The sequence below is a fragment of the Sciurus vulgaris genome (assembly GCF_902686455.1).
Source record: "Sciurus vulgaris genome assembly, chromosome: 15".
NCBI lineage: Eukaryota > Metazoa > Chordata > Mammalia > Rodentia > Sciuridae > Sciurus > Sciurus vulgaris.
Window position 1 is genome coordinate 51,950,840 of NC_136476.1, and position 13,215 is coordinate 51,964,054.

At 45.5% G+C, this 13,215-nt stretch overlaps 1 pseudogene across 1 annotated transcript; it reads right to left on the reverse strand.

Moving 5' to 3' along the window:
• Positions 1-2,092: 2,092 nt before the first annotated feature.
• LOC306645132 (transformer-2 protein homolog alpha-like) lies at positions 2,093-2,912 on the reverse strand (annotated as a pseudogene). The gene has a single exon. The product of its transcript is annotated as a transformer-2 protein homolog alpha-like (transcript).
• Positions 2,913-13,215: the final 10,303 nt, after the last annotated feature.

Consider the following 13,215-nt stretch of genomic DNA (forward strand, 5'->3'; position numbering starts at 1 on the left):
GCTGCCTATTTATGCAGTCCGACACTTTCACTTCCCTCATTACCCCTCCTTTTCCTTCCTGAGAGCTGGACTGGGCCCTCTCCTGGCGCTCAGCCTCACTAGTATGCTTGAATTAAAACCACAGCCAATCAGTCCCCAAGCTGCCTCCTCAATGTCGATGGCCTCCATTGGGGCCCTCCTCCTGTTTTCAGACACTGCCTTGGTGCAAGCCGTGCCACTGCTCCCCTGGGAAGCTTTCTCACTGCGCTCCAGGCTCCACACTCTCTCTCCTTCAAGCAAATCTGATAGTAGGCCCTTATCATGCACATGCTTTGCCAATATTACCTCCCATTCTGTAGGCCATCTTTTCATTTTTTTATAGTGTCCTTTGATGCAGAAAATTTAAAAATTTCAATGAAGTTCAATTTAACCATTTCCACCGGCCATTATCTGTGCTTTTGGTGTTATATCAAAGAAATCTTCACCAAATCAAGGCTCGTGGTGGTTTCCTCTGTTTTGTTTTAGAGTTTCAGTTCTTACGTTTAGGTCTTTAATCCATATTGAATCAATTTTTTGTGCATAGTGTAAGGTAAGTGTCCAACTTCTTGTGTGTGTGTGTGTGTGTGTGTGTGTGTGTGTGTGTACCCTAGGGATTGAATCCAGAGCCTCGTGTATGCTAGGCAAACACTGCCACTGAGCTGCATCCCTAGCATCTCCTTCCCTTTCTAAATTTTATTTGGAGACAGGGTGTCTCCTAGTTGCTAAGTTGCTGACGCTGGTCTCAAACTGGTAATCCTCCTATTTTAACCTTCCTACTAGCTGGGATTAGAGATATGTACCATCACTCCTGGTTTAGGTCCAGCTTCTTTCGCATGTGGAGATCCAGTTTTCCAGCATCTTTTGTTGAAAAGACTGTCCTTTCCCAATTAAGTGGTTTTGGTACCCTTGTTGAAAATAACTGATCATATGTGTGAGGGTTTATTCTTTATTCCTGGGTTCTTTATTTGATTGCATCTGTCTATATATCTATCCTATGTCACCACCATTACTGTTTTGATTATTGCAGCTTTGTAGTAAGTTTTGAAACCAGGAAATGTTAATTCAACAACATTGTTCTTTTTAAAGATTGTTTGGTTATTTGACTTTCCTTGAAATTCCATATGAATTTTAGGATGGATTTTACTTTTTTTTTCTTGATACCAGGAGCCTCATCCCCAACCCTTGTATTTTTTATTTTGAGACAGGGTCTCTCCAAGTTACTTAGGGTTTTGCTAAGTTGTTTAGGGCCTCAATAAGCTGCTTAGGACCTTGATAAGTTTCTGAGGCTGGCTTTAAACTTGCGATCCTCTTGCCTCAGCCTCCTGAATTGCTGGGATTAAGGTGTGTGCCACTGCTTGGCTTTCCCCATTGAGTATGATGTTAGCTATGGGTTTTTCATTTATTACCTTCATCATATTGAAAAAGTTCCCCTCTATTTCTAGTACATTGAATTTTTTTTTTTAATCATGAAATGGTATTGGATTTTGTCAAATGCTTTTTCTTCATTAATTGAAAAGATCATGTTTTTTTCCTTCATTCTATTAATGTGATATATTAAATTGGCTGACTCTTTTTTTTTTTTTTAACATATTAAGCAGGTTTTATTTAACGGTAATAATACAGATACAGACTTCTCCAGCGAGGGAGAAGGGGGCCATGACCGATGTTCTAAAGTTCCAAGAAGTGAGTGTATCCTACATCTTTTATAGGTTAAGGCCTCTTTTGTTCTCCAGTTCTCTCCTCCTTATCTCTCCTTCCTGCCTACACGACTAGACCTGGTTTTGCATAAAGTGAGAAGGGATGGGCAGGGGGAGGGCTGATTCTTTTTTAATATATTTTTTAGTTGTCAATGGACCTTCATTTTATTTATTTATATGTGGTGCTGAGAATCGAACCAAGTGCCTCATGCATGCTAGGCAAGTACCCTACCACTAAACTACAGTCCCAGCCCAGTTGACTGATTCTTTATGTTAAATCACACTTTCATTCTAGGAATAGATGTCACCTGATCATGGTATATAATAGTTCTAATATATTACTGAATTTGCTTTTCTAATATTCTGTTGAGGATTTTTGTGTTTATATTTGCAAGGGATATTGATCTGTAATTTTCTTGTGGTGTTTTTGTCTAGCTTTGGTATCAGATAATGCTGACCTTATAGAATGAGTTAGGAAATGTTAGCTTTTTGTCACCTTTTTGGAAGAGTTTGAGAAAGACATCTGCCACCACCTCCACCTCCACCACCACCACCCCCACTACGAGTTGGTCTGCCCATGTAGATGCCTGGTGTAGGAGTGTGTGCTCTCTTAGGGATAGAATAATCCACACGAATTCTTCTACCACCCAGCTCCATTCCATTTGCCCTTTCCATAGCCTCCTTTGAGTCATCTATTCTCTCAAAATACACAAAAACAAATCCCCGGGAGCATCCAGTTCGTTGATCATAAACCACATTGACACCACTCAATGGTCCATATCTAGAAAATACTTCACGAAGATCTCTCTCTATTGTGTATAAACTGAGGCCAAACACTCCAAGACAAGTGTTGGGATCTGGATTCGTCCTGCTGCCTGTATGTCTTCTCTGGGTAAGACAGTGGAAAGTGACTTTGGCTCCTTCGCTGTTGGTGTTCTGGTGTATGTGACCTACTTTGAGATCTTCTCCTATGAGAGTGAGAGTGGGATTGAGTGCAACAACTGTGAGAATGCCTTCTTGACCTTGACCTGGATTTTGATCTTGACCAAGAATGGGATTCAGAGTGTTTGGAAACCCTTGATGAACTACAAGATCCTGACCTGCTCTCCAATTTTCACCAGCAGGAGTTCCCATTGGCGATTTTGACTGGGAGCGAGACCCTCTGCTGTCGAAGTTGTTTTCCTCTACATCACTCATGTCGGCCAGACTCCCCAGAACTAAATAAGAGACAAGTCTTGGCTTGAGGGCCAATAGCCTGATCAACCCGCCGACTGGACCGTGGGGAGAAGGGAAGAGTCAGCAACAACTGCCGCTTGACTCCACTCCCACTCAGTCGCAGGCTCTGGCAAAATCTGGACATTATTTCTTCAAAAACTTTTCCCACCCTGTTTTTTCTCTTTTCCTTCTAGGCCTCTTATGATGAGATATATTTGATGGTGTCTCTCAGGCTCCTTTAATTTTTCTTCATCTTTTTTCTTTCCATTTCTCAGGCTTGATCATTTCAGCTGTCTTATCTTCAGGTGTACTGATCCTTTATTTTGCTTGCTCAAATCTGCTGTTGAATGCCCCTAGTGATCTTCAGTTATTGTATTTTCAGCTCCAAAATTTCTATCTGGGTTCTTCTTCATAATTTTAATCTCTTTATTGATAGTCTAAGTTTTTCATACACTGTTTTCCAGATTTCCTTTAGTTATTTGCGTCAGGTTTCCTTCAGCTATTTGGACTTATTTAGGATAGTCAAAGTTTTCATTTAGAATTCCCAATGTTTGAGCTTCCTCATGGATGGTTTCTGGCAAGTTATTTTTCTCTGTGAATAGGCCATACTTCCCTGTTTCTTTGTATACTTTGTAATGTTTTGGTGAGAACTGGACAATATGAATATTATAATGTGGGATGATCTTTGGACATTTAATTCTTCCTCTCCTTAGATGCTGCTGATATTTGCTAGTTGACACTTTTTGTAACTTATTTTGCAAAATGTGCCTTCTTTGATGTGAGGGGTCACTGAAGTTTCCATTTTGAGCCTCTGGTCAGTTGGTGATCTAAGAAGGGTTTCTCACCATCCCCCTGCAACACACAAAAAGTTTCTGTCTTTTTAAATCTTCTGATGTGTGTTGTTGGGGAAGTCACAGCCCCAAAAGGCTGAAACCAAGGCAAACTTGTCTCTTTGGGAACTACCACACTGACTAAAGTATATAACCCCAAATCTGGGGGGTTGAGGTTCCCATTGCCCACCGTGCCACTAACCATCCACTCTAGGAGTGTAGGATGCTATCCCCACAGAAGGTCTGGGAGGCAGTTCATGCGTTATGCTCTCTTATTAAAGACCACCGGCTTCTCCCTTCATCAAGCACCCTTGCTGCTGTTACAAGTGACCAATCAGGTTCCAGAGTTCTGAGATGATTGATGTCAATCACTCCACCTCAGCTGTTGCTTTCCTGGAGGGATAAATCCTTGGGGCTTATTACTCTGCCATTTTGCATGATGTCACTTCTATAGTTTAGTTTTTGACGTTTAAAATCTTTGACCCACTTGAAATTTATCTGGGTGTACAATGTGTGAGAATTATTGGGTCATAATTTAGAATTTATGTTTAAAACTGGATCAAGACCTCAGATTTGTGACCCCCACGTTGGAACTGGAAAGTCCATCTGATTTCCAGAGTACTAAACCTAGCAGCAGGCCACTCATCCTCAGTCTTTGGTTTTTTTCTTCATCCCCAGTCTTATCACGGTTTTCTGAAAGGAAGGCTTATGAAGGGACAGGGAAACGATACAGAGTTGGGGAGGGGATGAGGACTGGGACAGATGTAGTCAGGACAGAGGTTGTCAGGGACATAGTACTGACAAAAATATTGAACCCACAATAGGGGTATTGCTTTGGGGGAGGATGGGATGCAGAGGGCTTGGAGATAGTGATACTTTTGGAATAGAAATGAAGATCCCCAGGTTCACAGAGGAGAGGGGATGAGATTTGAATGACCTGAATGAGAAACAATTGAGCCTATGAGTCTTAAGTTTTGCAACAGAAGTGCCCTTGCTGGAAAGATGCTGGCATTCCTGGAACATGACTGGGCAGAAACAAGGAGATAAGATTTCCTGGATCTTTACCTGGTCTGAAGGCAGGTCCTGACACCATAAAGTTTTAAATTCCCATCTCCTCATCTCCCCCCACTGCCTCTGTGGAAGTAACTAAGGAAGTAGTGAGCAGCCTATCTATGAAGTTTTCTAAAAAGGCAAGATAGCATGGGCCTGGATGGGGGTGGGAGACACATAGGTGACAATGGAATCCTATTGGTGCTTTCAAAGTTGGCTGCACTTCATAATCACCTGGGGAGCTAGTTAAAAATACAGAATTAGAGTCAGTACCCTAGACCATCTTAAATAGAATCTTAGAATGGAGCCAAAGAATCTGTAAGGTGTCCAAACATTTGGTGAGGGTGGGGCTGAGAAAGCCACCTGGGCCAATTCTGCTCCCCAACCCACACTCCAGATGGGCACAGAGCTGGTGGGAGGGAACAAAGGTGGTATGGGGAAAAGGAAGCTAGAGAGATGTCCTCCCTATCTCTCTTGAGGGAGAAGATTTTCTAGTGTGGCAGAGTGTATAGAAAAAGTGGGGCGAAGGAAAGAAAGAAAGGAATTGTGCAGTATTTTTTCCTAAAACCCCAGGATCTCTTTCTCTCTCTCTCACCCAAGAACCTTGTAGTCCTCTTGTCTTTATTTATGTTATTATGGGGAGCTTCATATTTGTGTCAGAAGTGTCATAGCTCCGTCGGGTCCCATACTGACTCCTCTTTCCTAGATTCAGGAAGATCTTCCTAGGATAGACCCAAAGCCCCTACCTCTTTGAACTTGAGCCTGTAGGGGTTAGAGCAGCTTCAGAGAGACATTGAATCCTGGAGATACAGGGTTATTGCTTCTTGTTCCTGAGGCTTAGGACCTAAATTAGGATCCCTAAGAGAAAGGAGGCAAACAGCAGGGGCCTTGCTGGAGGTGGAAATCTGGCTGGACAAAAAGCCAGGGTGGAAAATAGCTGCCTTGAAAGCAAGAGGATGGCAAGTGTCTGCCCCTCCCTGGTCTGTGGAGGACCTGGGGGCATGAGAGGAAGGGAGTGAGCCCAAGTATAGACACAGTACCCAGAAGAGGGACTGAGGTGATGAGAGCAGTTTTGACCCTTCTCTGGGACTCCAAGGCTTCTTGGGACCCAAAGAGTTCTCTAGGACCCTTGGCTACTCACCCAGTCATTTCCTCTGCCCTCAGCTGCTGGCCTGGTCTGTCCCACCTCACAGAACCACTTGAACCTTATCCTGGGTGTGGCAGTCTGGAGACTGCAGCCCAGAACCCAGGCTTCTTTTGGTCTTCAGGCCAGGCTGTTTGTAGATATTGGGGAAGGAACACAAAGACTTGGATGGCTACACATAAGAAATGTGAGTGTCCACCTCAGAGTTCCAGTCCCAAGATGAAGGTTTTGGCTTGACGAACTCTTGAGGAAATCCGGATACTATTCAATGACCTCTGGTGAGACCAAGGTGTCCAGGAGTGTTATATTGATCCCTGGTGGTGTTAATTAGCGTTTCACTGCTGGGGCAAAATACCTGAATAAAACAACATAAAAGGAGGAAAGATTTATTTTGGTTCATGGTTTCAGAGGTTTTAGTCTGTAATCAGCTGGCTCCATTGCTTTGAGCATGAGGCAAGGCAGAATATCATGCTGGAAGGGTGTGATAGAGGAAAACTGCTCTCCTAACGGCAGCCAGGGAGCAAGAGAGAAGGGAGAACGAGGGGCAGATGGAGAGATAGAGAGATATTGAGGGTTGAGAGGGACAAAGTATAGTTCCAAAGAGCATACCCACAGGACCCACTCCTTCAACTAGATCCCATCTCCTACAGTTTTTAACACCTCTCAATCATGCCATTAAATTATTAATCTGCTGGTGAGACTAGAGCCCTCATGATCCATTCACTTCTCCAAAGTCCCACCTCTGAACATTGCTACATTGGGGACACATGAGACTTGGGGGGATATTCCAGATCCAAACCCAAAACACTGGGGGAAAAGAGAAGGGAAGGCGATGACATCAGCTCTACCCTGATAGTGAGTGCAGAACTCATACACCTAGAATACACCTTATGAAGAGATTAAGACCCTGGAGTGGGGGAGAGGAACCATGTTTACTGAGCCCCCTCAGCCTCAGCATCAGCAGGCCCTCTACCTCTTTAGGACAGGCACCTGGGCCAGTTCTGTGACAGACATGCTAGGTGTGAGCGTTGCAAGAGTCTGGAAATTCCCACACTGGGGAGGGCCACATTCCCCTCAGCCCCAGGCCCACCCGCTCCCGCCTGCTGGGGGCTTCCAGGGCAGCAGATGCTCCCAGCCTGGCAAGCAAGAGCGGGAAGAACTCTGGCCGGAATTTCAGCTAAGGGTCTTGGCTAATCCTGGAATGGGGTTTGGGGTGGGCAGGGCCCCAAGGGCCTGTGTATCCAACAAGGGTCAAAGGGCCTGGGTGCTTTGGTGCTCCTGGTTCCCAGCAGAGCACTGAGCCCTCCAGGAACAAGATGCCCTGTGCACTGTGCAGTTGGTCCTGAAAGAACCATAAGTCCCTGAGGGTACAAGTGACACAACCCTTATTATGGGTGTGACAGTGATATGCCCAGAATGGAGGCACACTTTACCTACTGTGTCACGGCCCAGGGTTAGGGTTAGAGTTAGGCTTCTGCTCAGCACAGCACTGATGTTGTGGTTGCAAACTCGAGTGGACCATGCTGAGCACAGAGCTGGAATCCTGGGGATGTGAAAGTAGGTTCAGGATTGGGTTTGTGATTCCAGATGACAAGAGAGCTAGCGTACCTCGGCCTGAGATCGTGTTAGGGTTGGAGTAGGGCACTGCTTGCATTTAGGATTAGGATTAAGAATGGCCAGGGAGTTCAATTTTGTGTTGCAGATCAGTTTTAAACTTCTAAGAGAGTCTGGAGAGGGACTCAGGCTTGTGCATAAGGTGGGTTATTGACCCGGTAGAGGTGAGAGGCTGTTGGCCATTTTCTGGGCCCTCCATGCATGAGGGGGACGAGTGTCCCCACTGTTATCCAACTAGGGCAGATAAGTGCCCTGATCCTGGGGAGAGGGGACATCATAGTTTTCTATGTCAAACTCATTTGGCCATGTAAACATGTTCAGTTAACACCCAGCAGTATTACCTTTCTGATGTGGGCTGTTCTAAGGGTCCTCCTTGAAGTTCTCTCTGGGAATGGGTTGGAGTTGATTTAGAGGTAGGGTCGTAGGGTGGGATTGTGGTTCACATTAATTACAGTGTGGGGTAGAGCTACACAGTTGGTCATGCCTTGTGTCAGGGGCACCTTCCTGGGGACCCAAGACCTGGTTCTTAAGGGTTCCTGAGGGTAAACAGGACGGGGTGTGTCTGTGTGGTTTGCTGTTTTCTTGTGTTTGCCATGTCAAAGAGTCCAGGGGTCAGGCACCTGCAGGCATGGATCCAGCATTAAATTGGGGGCCTTTGTAGGTGAAGGATGGGCTGCTGAAGAGGACAGTGGACTCACTTCCTGAGCTTGACAGTTCTTTAAGAGCACACAGCCAAGTTGATGTGCCCAGTGGTATGCACATGAATTAAAGGACAAGCAGTAGGACAGAAATCAGAAACCAGAGCTCAGAGGAGGGAGAGACAGGCCTGGGCAGCAGTGGCCTTGAGGCTTAGGGAGGAGTCTGAAGGATGGGTTTGGACTGCATTTGTCTGTGGGTGTGTGTGATGGGCGTGTCAGTTCTATATGCAAACCTGTCTTTGTGCCTGAGTGAGTTTTGGGGCCCATCTCTTCTGGGCATGTCTGATTAAGGGTGTTCATGGGTTACTGTAAGTATGTTTCTTTTTTAATTTATTTTTATTGTACATAAATGGGATACATACTGTTTCTCTGTTTGTACATGGAGTAAAGGCATACAATTTGTGTAGTCATACATTTACATATGGTAATAATGTTTGACTCATTCTGTTATTTTTCCTTCCTCCCTCCCATCCTTCCCATCCCTCCTTTCCCTCTATACAGTCCTCCATTCTTACTTCCCTAAGTATGTTTCCTATACATGTTTGTGTGTGCTCTGAATAATTTTCTGAGTGGCATGGGTAACTTTGCATCTTTTCTCCTATGTACCTGTGTGGCTGAGGTTTGTCCTTGCCTCTTTCCGTGTGTGATCTCCTCCCTCTTCTCAGTTCTCTCTCTGCCCCACTCCCTGCACCCCCAACCTTGCCTGACACACCCCAGCTGCCAGCACTATTTACCGAAAGCAATGGCTTCCCTTCCCATTGTCTGGATTCCCATGGTCAGGCTGCCTGCCCAGCGTCCTGCCCCTGTGGCCTCTGTAGGGGGCCTGACCTTGGAAGTGATACACTCTGGAAATCCCCCAGTGTGCTCCTTGCCTGGTCCTGGACCCAGAGAAGTTACAGTGCAGGAGGGGCACATGGCAGGGAAGGGGGCTGTTGGCAGCACCCGCCCAACCTTCTGGAAACAGCATCTTTCTCTAGCCAGTCCTTCTCCCCCTGCTTTCTTCAGGGTCCTGGCCTCGCCATCTGTGGGCATGGGAATGGACAGACCTCTGCAAGCCCAGTTAGTCCTGGTGAGGGTCTGGCGCTCTGTGTCCCCAGCACATTCCATGCCTGCATTATGCTTACTTCTTATGTCCTCATTGAACTGAAGGTTGTCCCCGCTCCTTTCCTCTCCTTGCAGTGGACACAGGAACCATTCTTGTCCTTCCTTCTATGACGGGGCTGGGCTAGGCCTTGGGCCCCAGAGTCCAGGTGAAGTATAAGACTTGGTTGGTTGATAAAGAAGCAGAGGTCCAACCGACTCCCCCATGGTGCAGGAAGCTGCATCTCCATGGGGTTTATTCCTGGCTCATCCTGTGTTCTTCACCCTCCCTGCCTGGGCTTCAGTGAGCTGGCACAAAAGCCAAGCAGCCTCTTAAAGGTCCCTGTCCTTCATGACCCAGCATTTAACAGAACTGATGTTGTGGAGAGGCCACTGTCCTCCCTCTGCTGATGGTCTCTTGATCTGAAATTCCTTCCAGACAATTCTGAAGTGCCTAAGGGAAGGGTTCTAGAAGGTCAGGCCAGTCACCGTATCACAATGTGCTAGAGGTGAACCCCAAAGTTCCCAAGCACCGATACATTCCTAGTGCCTACCCCTAATACTGGAGTAGCAAATTCTTGAATGTGTGCTTCTTCTGATTTCTCCTTTCTTGAGCTGAGGGAGAGGTAAAGGGTGGTCTTGTGCTAGGTTATGGGATAGGAGGCTTCCTCCTCCATCAGCACACTGTATGAATCTCAGACTCTGCTCCTGTCTTCTCTCGGATCTTGGCTTTGTTGAGAACTCAGAATCCAGAAGGTCTCAGCTGAAGCTCAATTCTCTCCTCCAGCTCTTTGTTCTGGGACTTTGTTCAGCCACATGAGCATAAGGCAGGTAGGAGGCTGTGGGGGGCCCTGGGAAGGACCTGCTCCACCCTTAAGCCAGGATGTGTGCACACTAACCCGGCTCCCCACCTGATGCCACTGTGACCCTTCTGAGTGAATTCCCTTCATTTTGGGCCTCCCACTAGTGTCCTAGCTCTGGGTCTCTCTGTGCAACTCGCACCAGGCAGGGAGGATGTGCCTGGCCCAAGACCTCCTTTGATCTCTGGGAGGCTTCAGGAAAACACCTGGAGAGTGTTGGCTCAGCAGGCCTGGGCCTTGTGCCTCCCTCCCTGGGGGCCAACTAGGGGCTGGGCCTCCATCTTTTTAGGTACAGAGTCACCATTCAGAGGAGGAACTCATCCAATCTTGCTCCCATCTGGGTTGCCACATCCTGCCAGCAGTGGACACATTGTGCTAACCAGTGGGGCTCTATCAGAGGAAGCAAGTGCTGCCATCACTTCCTCCTGGTTTGATGGGATGCTGCATTTCCTTAGGGATAAGGGATATCCCCTGTCCCTCAAACCATATGATAAGTAAGCCCTGTCTTTTCTGTCCTTTCTCAAACTCTTGACATCTCCGTGATAGGTGGAAGGAGAATGCAGAGGTACCACCTTCTGAGGGATACTAGGTGGCTAACACAGGTCTATCTTGTCTACTCAGGGCAGCCGTTTTCCTTCCTGCTTCTCAACTTTCTCCTCCCACACCCAATTCTCCCTGGTCCCTTGCTGAGCACTAGGATGTTGCATGCCCTCTTCCTTCCTTCCTTCCTTCCTTCCTTCCTTCCTTCCTTCCTTCCTTCCTTCCTTCCTTCCTTCCTTCCTTCCTTCCTTCCTTCCTTCTTCCTTCCTTCCTTCCTTCCTTTTCTTTCTTTCCACTTGCTGTTGTGCAGGTTGGATGCATTTAGTGTTTTCTCCAGGGTCTCTTCAGTTCCTCCAGTGTTGCAAGAGCACCTGCTTCACATACATACAACCACCTGCAACTTCAACCACTTTAGAGTGTCCATTTGAGTCCTCATACTGGGACCAACTCCTTAAACCCCAATAGAAACCTTCCATGGTAATTTCCAGAATCCCTCTCTCCCTCCAGTTTTTTGGCTTTGGCTCTCCATATAGCCATTGCCCCTGTGGTCCTTTCCCCACTCTGGGTCTTTGTCCCTGGTCTAACTAGCTGTGGAAGAAATCGTTATTCTTTTGATCCAGTAACTGCTCTCATTCATACTATGTTCTCTGTGTTTACATGAGCAAATCGTCTGTGCTTTAGCCAGAGCTGGCCTCTCACCTTGGGGACTTGCTCCCATTCCTTCATTTCTTCCATTCCTTCTCAGTTTCAGCATCTCTTCCCTTGTTCTCCTGCCTCATTAATTTATCCCTCTCGACTGCATCTTTCCCATAATCACTCAACATCAATTTGTGCAAACTTTTAGAGAATATCTTCTTGGTGCTATTGCCTCATATTTATGCATCTTATTTTGAACAGAACTCCTTGAAGGAATTAAGCTTGCTGTCACCAGTTGCTCTCATTTCATTCTGTCTTGAATTCCCTCCAGCCATGCCTTCATCTGCATCATTTACGTGAGGCTGTTCTAAAAGTCAGAATCTCTTTGTGGCTAAATCTGATGGTCCTTGTCTTTTTGGCTTTTTATGCAATCTCTCTGTCCTTGAAAGACGTCAGTTTTTGGCTTCCAGTAAACCACACTCTTGGTTTTCCGGCTACCTCAAGGGCTCTTGCTTTTGTTTCCTCTGATACTGGTTCCTCCTATGTTTTCCATCTTCTTAAAGTAGAAGTATCCCAGGACCCAGTCCTTAGATCTCTCCTCATTTACACTCACTGCCTTGGTGATCTTACCTGGTGTCATGGTTATAGCTCATTCTCTCATGAAGACAGGATTCTCCCTGGGAACACCATGTTTCTGTGTTGAGGACAGATGGTTTAGGGTATGGTCTCAGGATGATGCTACTTCAGTAATGATAGCAGTAGAGGATGTGGTAAGTGGTCATAGTCTGGATGCATTTTTGAAGGTAGGGTCAACAAGGATTTGTTGATGGGTTGGATGTGGACTGCTAAGGGAAAAAGTTATTGATGATACGTACAACTATAAATGATCTGAACAACTGGAAATATGGATCTGTCATTAACTGATGTGGGAAATAGGATCAGAAGGGTTTGATGTGAGTGGGTGGGTTTGGAGCAGAGATTCAGGAGTTCTTTTTTTATAGTTTGAGATGAATATTGGGCTTCCAAGTGTATATATTGACTAGACAATTTGGTCATGTGAGTGTCTACCACGTGAGATGAGATGAGGAGCTCCACCTTGGCAGGGTTGTGTCCTTTACAATATTGTGTTTGTCATAATACATAACACACAGTAAATACTCACATATTTAATTGGTGAATACAAGATACTTCTTAAGGTCATTTTTATTGTGACAGTTCCTCCTCATCAACTAAGTACTTCCTCCTGTGTCAGGGCTTCACACCTCATAGAATTCATCACATGATGCAATGCTTTGTCTAGACCTCACATGAAACTAATATTAATATATCATTATGCACTAGACACAGTTAAATCAAAACACTAGAGACCAAGAGATCTATGAAATAAAAGGGCTTATTAAGCCTTTACAGATACTAGCCAGAAAAATAAAAAACAAATTCCTGGGACAAGTTTTCACAAATTCTAGCAGCAGAGCTAGGTTGGAAAATGTCCACTAGATTGGAGCCAAATGTATTTTTAATAAACTTTGGGAAAAGAAAGCACTGTAACCCACATTTGCTATGGATAATAGGGACACAATAACGATAAGTAGGTAATGTTTTGGGCTGGGGGAGAGTCTATAAGAAGTAGTATTGTCTGGATTGGTTGGGGTTATAAAAGTTCAGAAAGTTTATATGTAAACAGGGCATGGTGGCCCTGGTGTTGATGGGATTTAAATCAACGTTAATGGTCTTTCTGTTGATTCTATCTGCAGCTGATAACTGAATAATTTCCCTTTTCTTCACATCATCCTCTGGACTTTGTAATTATGTTTAGAACATTTCAGAATTATT